The sequence below is a fragment of the Hoplias malabaricus genome, chromosome 5 (assembly GCF_029633855.1).
Source record: "Hoplias malabaricus isolate fHopMal1 chromosome 5, fHopMal1.hap1, whole genome shotgun sequence".
NCBI classification, from domain to species: domain Eukaryota; kingdom Metazoa; phylum Chordata; class Actinopteri; order Characiformes; family Erythrinidae; genus Hoplias; species Hoplias malabaricus.
In genome coordinates this window covers 22,735,974-22,742,865 of record NC_089804.1, presented here as the reverse complement: position 1 = coordinate 22,742,865, position 6,892 = coordinate 22,735,974, and the positions used below count along the sequence as shown (strand labels likewise).

The 6,892-nt window shown below is 41.9% G+C and overlaps 1 long non-coding RNA gene across 1 annotated transcript; it reads right to left on the bottom strand.

Annotated features, from left to right (window-relative positions):
* Positions 1–2,751, bottom strand: LOC136697908 (uncharacterized). The gene is made up of 4 exons (XR_010802758.1): positions 2,663–2,751; positions 1,501–2,015; positions 1,324–1,412; positions 1–470 (listed from the first exon to the last, which is right to left on the bottom strand). It is a non-coding gene; the product is annotated as an uncharacterized lncRNA (long non-coding RNA).
* Positions 2,752–6,892: the final 4,141 nt, after the last annotated feature.

Below are 6,892 nucleotides of genomic sequence, written 5' to 3'. Positions count from 1 at the left end.
GTCGCCAGAATATCCTTGCAAAAAATACGGCATTACACATTAGGCTTTACACTTTTTTGCCATGGGTTTTACAATTACTAATTGAAGTTACAAAGGCAAAACAAGTTAGATATAAACCAAGGTACAGACTATTATTGAGGCATTTGCATTAGTACATTCTCAGTGTAAAACAGATCCAACAGTGTAGAACAGATCCAATAACTTGCCCAGTATACTTACAAAGCAGTGGTGAGATCATGTGTGTCCAAACATATGCACTAATCCATGGTGGAATGAAGAAACATTATGAAAAGTGTCCACTTGCCTTAGTCCATCAAAAGTAATGTCACTGAGTCCAAATGTGGCATTTAACATGGGACAGAGTCTTACACAGATGTGTTCAAAGAACTGTAAATAAAAGCGTGTATTGCCACCAGTTCTGCTTGAAGACTCACATCTCAGGCATTTGCTGCAGACTGACATGATCCTCTCTGCAGCCCAAAAGAAAAACAAAACAAGCAAAAACAACAATAATATTAGAATTAATAATAATAATAAACATAATAACAATAACAACTTTTTATATTGCACTTACACAGTTGCAGAGTGCTTCTCAAAACAAAAATAAAAATACAAAACATTAAATAAATGAAACAAGACAACATTAAATTGTTAACAAACAGTATGTTAAAATGAATTGTAAATAATAAATAAACAAACAAACAAACAAACGAGCAAGCCACGTTACAATAAAGATTTCATGAGCCACCTAAAACAATGAATAGACAGAGAAAATGAAGGAGATTGAAGGAGCTCAGTCTGTGCTGTCTCCAGCCCATAAACAAACTCCATTGCATCTTCTGAACCAGATTATCGGACCAATAGAACATACATAAATCAAGCACAACTGCACAAGTTCGTCACTATGACAAAAATCACCTGACCTGTCTCCAGCCTGCTGTGACGGCAATCACTCCCCATAAGGAATAAAATACCTAAATCCTAATAGTTAATAAAATCACTAATAATAAAAGATCTATTAAACAGTTATCAAAACATCTGAAGAAAGGGACTAGAATGGGTTAAATTGAAATCACATTAGGTTATATAATTGTGACCGTGTTTAGCATCAGCAACTGCATACGCTGTTTGAACATGAAATGGCTACAGAGTCTACAAAAAGAGATTAACCCAAAGCCTTCTGTCATTAAATTAATGTACACTGAACTGCACAGCCAACTACCACTCTTTATGGATGTGATGTCCATGTCAAGAAAAATCTTAATACCTGAAACAAAAGTAATAAAGACAAGGAGATGCATTGTTCTAAGAAAAAAAACATACCACATATTACTGTAGCGGGCAAGGTTCAGTTCTGGCATGGGCCCTTTGCATATCATCCCCTCTTCACTGTGTTTGTCTCTCTACCACAGCTGTCAAAAAAAAGGAAAAATGGCAAACAAATCATCTTCTAAAGTATCAAACAACAAAAGCTTGATTTTAAATGAATTAGAATATCACCATTTTCCTGGGTGTCACAAAGGCCACCACATCGTTTCTTCCACAGCCACTCATAGGAGCTGGAAGGCAATGCCTGAAAGGTGGCAGGAATTAAAAATTTAAACTGCAACAATAGTTATAAAAACAATTTATAAAACCGAACTGTGTACAGATAACTATGACAATGCAGTCATGACACGATAAAACATTTGTTATATATACATGTAGTTTTCTTACCTTGAAGATGCCTATCTTAGCAATGCTAGCAGCCTTCAATCTAACTCTGAAGATTCATTAAAGCAATCAAATAAAGGATCAAATGTTCTCCAAAAAAGTTTTATTAACTCAAATGCATGAACAGCCATCGAGCTCTACAGTCTCCCTGCTAGGAACACGCATATATATTGCAAACCAGGATCCAAAAATTTGAATACCTTTATTAAGTGATGCAGGACGTTAAAGAAGCACATCGCTGTTTGCCATTTCCAGAATTATGCAATAGAAACAATGTCTTCCCTTCAAACTGTAAGACGTAACTGAAGAAACAGCCAAACAACAATAAAAAAAATAAATAAATAATTTTGCCTTGACCTTACTGAAGAAAAAAAGAGTCAAAGGCAGGATGTGGTGTTCTAGGACGTGAACATAATCGCGCGAAGAGAGAACAGAGTCCGTTAAAAACAAAAAAACGAGCCGAGGCCAAAGCCTCTCCTAACGTCTTTGCAATAGACCTACTTTGGGCAGCGGAGGAATTCCTGCCGCTGTTTTGACTCATTTATTCACTTTACCGCCTCTCGTTTTTGTTCAAGTGGGGAAAAATATCACCACGTAAACACACAGAACCACAAAAAATGCATCAAGCCCAGCGGGGTACACTGCTCTGAAGACTGGCTCAAAAATAAAAGTCATACGTGCATCATACGCTACTTTTTTACTTACTTTGGTTTGATTGTCAGTGTATAGTGGGAACATAAACCAATCCAGGGCTAAACTTTAACAGTCTATGTAGCTGCCGAGGGAACCGAAACAAGTTTGAACACATCCTTAATGTTAGTCAATAAGCAGTGCTACCTATCCTGACCTAACTTAACTTAACTTAACTAAACAAACGCCAATACACACACAAACGAGCCTTAAACAAAGTTTTATTCTCACATTGTGACAATTTACGTGAAAAACTTACCTCAAGAAGATTTTTTGTCACCAGCAGTCAGGAAATATTCCGTCAGCATCGGAGTTAGACTAAACCCCACGGATGCGTAAAGGTTTTTGGCGCGCAGAAATGGAGTTATTTGGTTTACATGGGGTCAAAAGTTCAGTGTCCGTTAGTATTGAACAGTCTGTCGGCTCGCTCGTCCTTTAAATTACAACATTATCTTGAACTCAGAAGTTATTTTAAAGTGGGCATAATAGCAAATGGTGATGCATGTTTCTATTTATTTATTTAATTTTAATTACATTTTATTTTGTTTATTTTTATATTTAAATGTATTCTTTTACACTTTCCCAGGCTGTAGGGTTAACATATATAAACTCATGCACAGAATTTTTTTATATTGTATACATACAATTTATTAATGTAATGAGAGCATTATTTGTATTTCTATTTTAGCAAACACCTGGTAAATAAAAGCAACCAACAAGAACATCCTTTGGCAACCACATTATACACCTAGTAACTACTTATAAGCACTATTGCAATCACCTATGGATCCCTGTACATCCCAACAATCTAGAAATGCTGACAACCACCAAGTACATCATAACAATTATTTGGTACACTGTAGCAAACTTTGCAACAATCCAACATTCACTTGTGGCCACCCAGAACACCTTAGCAACCCATAAACACCCCGGTCAGTTTTTACATCTTAGCTTATATTAAGAAATTAGCAACCCATATATGGTTACATCCCAGTAACCAACTTCTCTGACAGCCACAAAAATGGTTAGCATTGCTGCCCAGCAATTACTTTACAACAAAATTTGTGTCTTTCTATTTATGTTTAAAATATTCCATTGCAAATAGAAAATTAAGTGGTATATATAACCAATATTTGCAAAGACAATTCCTAAAATGACATTCTAGTATACTTAAAGACATATAGCTACTTCACCTTACAACACATGCCATATTTTTTAACATTTTCTTTCTGTAGAAATCAAGGTATTATTTTGTTGAATAATGAACGGTTTAATATTGTAAATTTAAATGTGCAAATCAGCAAAATCTTTAATTTAGACTGAATATTTCTGTTATTTTTAGGGTTATACTTTGCTTATGATATTATGGTATTTTCCAATATATTTTACATAAAGTAATAAAATTAACAGTAAAAATGTGTATATTATAAATATTATGTCAGTAAAAATTAATGTAATATTCTATTTATTTATTTAAGGAAAACTTCTTTATATGTTACGGTGATATACTATTTTCAAAGTTATGATCTTTTACCGTTGCTATTTTATAGTTTATTACCGTAAATTCTACAAACATTTTTTGCAGTGTATTATATTCTCTCTTCATTTCATCTTGATGTTTGTCTTTTAAGAAACACCCTACCAGCCACCCCTCTACAAAGGCGTGACCTTGGGCTGCTGTTACTGAGGCCTTAAGTACATAGCCAGTCAGGTGTGCATGGTCAGTGCTAATTAGCGTGAAGGATTCTGGGAAATGGAGTTCCAAGGGCTCCCAGCACCTCCTATCATACTGTGCCACCCAGGCCCCCTGCTGGTTGCCAGCAGCACACGCAGGACCCTTATTCTACATAAACAAACCCTTTAGTTTAGCTTTGTAAGTAAGGGAGATTGACTGAATGTGCCTTTACTTGCGAATCATATAAAAAAATCATATGAAAAAGGACGTCATCGACAAGGCGAGGGTCAGTGAAAGCTCACAGCGAAAGTTCACTGCGTTCAGAAGCCTCTCTCTGTTCGAGGAGGTGTTTAAAGGATGGATTTTTTTTTCTCCCAGCATGCTCTGATTGTGGATAATTACCTGTGGGATGTGAATGGGCGACTCCTGGAGGGCCATTAGCCCCTGGACCTGAACAGAACAGAGAGAGAGAGAGAGAGAGAGAGAGAGAGAGAGAGAGAATGGAGCAGAATCATGGCAGAGTTTTGAGGAGTGATTTCACCTTTCCTCCAGCTGAGAGAGCCAGTCATGTGAGAGTGTGGGAGAGGAGCTGTCTGAGGCTGTTATACAGGAGCTGTAGTTACAGTAAGACACAGATTAGCACAGCTTTCATGAGAAAATGCATACTTTAAAAATATATTATTGCATGAACCAGGGGTGGCACGGTGGCGCAGCAGGTAGGTGTCACGGTCAGAGGGCTCCAGGGACCTGGAGGTTGTGGGTTCGATTCCCACTCCGGGTGACTGTCTGTGAGGAGTGTGGTGTGTTCTCCCTGTGTCTGCGTGGGTTTCCTCTGGGTGAATGTCTGTGAGGTGTGTGGTGTGTTCTCTCTGTGTCTGCATGGGTTTCCTCCGGGTGACTGTCTGTGAGGAATGTGGTGTGTTCTCTCTGTGTCTACGTGGGTTTCCTCTGGGTGACTGTCTGTGAGGAGTTGGTGTGTTCTCTCTGTGTCTGCGTGGGTTTCCTCCGGGTGACTGTCTGTGAGGAGTTGGTGTGTTCTCTCTGTGTCTGCGTGGGTTTCCTCCGGGTGACTGTCTGTGAGTAGTTGGTGTGTTTTCCCTGTGTCTGCGTGGGTTTCCTCCGGGTGACTGTCTGTGTGGTGTGGGTTTCCTCCGGGTGACTGTCTGTGAGGAGTGTGGTGTGTTCTCCCTGTGTCTGCGTGGGTTTTCTCTGGGTGACTGTCTGTGAGGAATGTGGTGTGTTCTCTCTGTGTCTACGTGGGTTTCCTCCGGGTGACTGTCTGTGAGTAGTTGGTGTGTTCTCTCTGTGTCTGCGTGGGTTTCCTCCGGGTGACTGTCTGTGAGGAGTTGGTGTGTTCTCTCTGTGTCTGCGTGGGTTTCCTCCGGGTGACTGTCTGTGAGTAGTTGGTGTGTTCTCTCTGTGTCTGCGTGGGTTTCCTCCGGGTGACTGTCTGTGAGGAGTGTGGTGTGTTTTCCCTGTGTCTGCGTGGGTTTCCTCCGGGTGACTGTCTGTGTGGTGTGGGTTTCCTCCGGGTGACTGTCTGTGAGGAGTGTGGTGTGTTCTCCCTGTGTCTGCGTGGGTTTTCTCTGGGTGACTGTCTGTGAGGAGTTGGTGTGTTCTCTCTGTGTCTGCGTGGGTTTCCTCCGGGTGACTGTCTGTGAGTAGTTGGTGTGTTCTCTCTGTGTCTGCGTGGGTTTCCTCCGGGTGACTGTCTGTGAGGAGTGTGGTGTGTTTTCCCTGTGTCTGCGTGGGTTTCCTCCGGGTGACTGTCTGTGTGGTGTGGGTTTCCTCTGGGTGACTGTCTGTGAGGAGTGTGGTGTGTTCTCCCTGTGTCTGCGTGGGTTTCCTCCGGGTGAATGTCTGTGAGGTGTGTGGTGTGTTCTCTCTGTGTCTGCATGGGTTTCCTCCGGGTGACTGTCTGTGAGGAATGTGGTGTGTTCTCTCTGTGTCTACGTGGGTTTCCTCTGGGTGACTGTCTGTGAGGCGTTGGTGTGTTCTCCCTGTGTCTGCGTGGGTTTCCTCCGGGTGACTGTCTGTGAGTAATTGGTGTGTTCTCTCTGTGTCTGCGTGGGTTTCCTCTGGGTGACTGTCTGTGAGGAGTTGGTGTGTTCTCCCTGTGTCTGCGTGGGTTTCCTCCGGGTGACTGTCTGTGAGTAGTTGGTGTGTTCTCTCTGTGTCTGCGTGGGTTTCCTCCGGGTGACTGTCTGTGAGGAGTTGGTGTGTTCTCTCTGTGTCTGCGTGGGTTTCCTCCGGGTGACTGTCTGTGAGGAGTGTGGTGTGTTTTCCCTGTGTCTGCGTGGGTTTCCTCCTGGTGACTGTCTGTGTGGTGTGGGTTTCCTCCGGGTGACTGTCTGTGAGGAGTGTGGTGTGTTCTCCCTGTGTCTGCGTGGGTTTTCTCTGGGTGACTGTCTGTGAGGAGTTGGTGTGTTCTTCCTGTGTCTGCGTGGGTTACCTCCGGGTGCTCCGGTTTCCTCCCACAGTTCCAAAACACACGTTGGTAGGTGGATTGGCGACTCAAAGTGTCTGTAGGTGTGAGTGAATGTATGTGGGTTGCCCTGTGAAGGACTGGCTCCCCCTCCAGGGTGTATTTCCGCCTTGCGCTCAATGATTCCAGGTAAGTTCTGGACCCACCGTGACCCTGAACTGGATAAGCGGTTACAGATAATGATAATAATGAATGCATGAACCAGACCTCCAGATCTATAATGACCAGCACACTACACTTCCTCACTGCTGGTCATAACGTCCTCACACAATGCACATGTCAACATCTGAGACCTTGCACACACTTACATATAAAACCGTACACACACA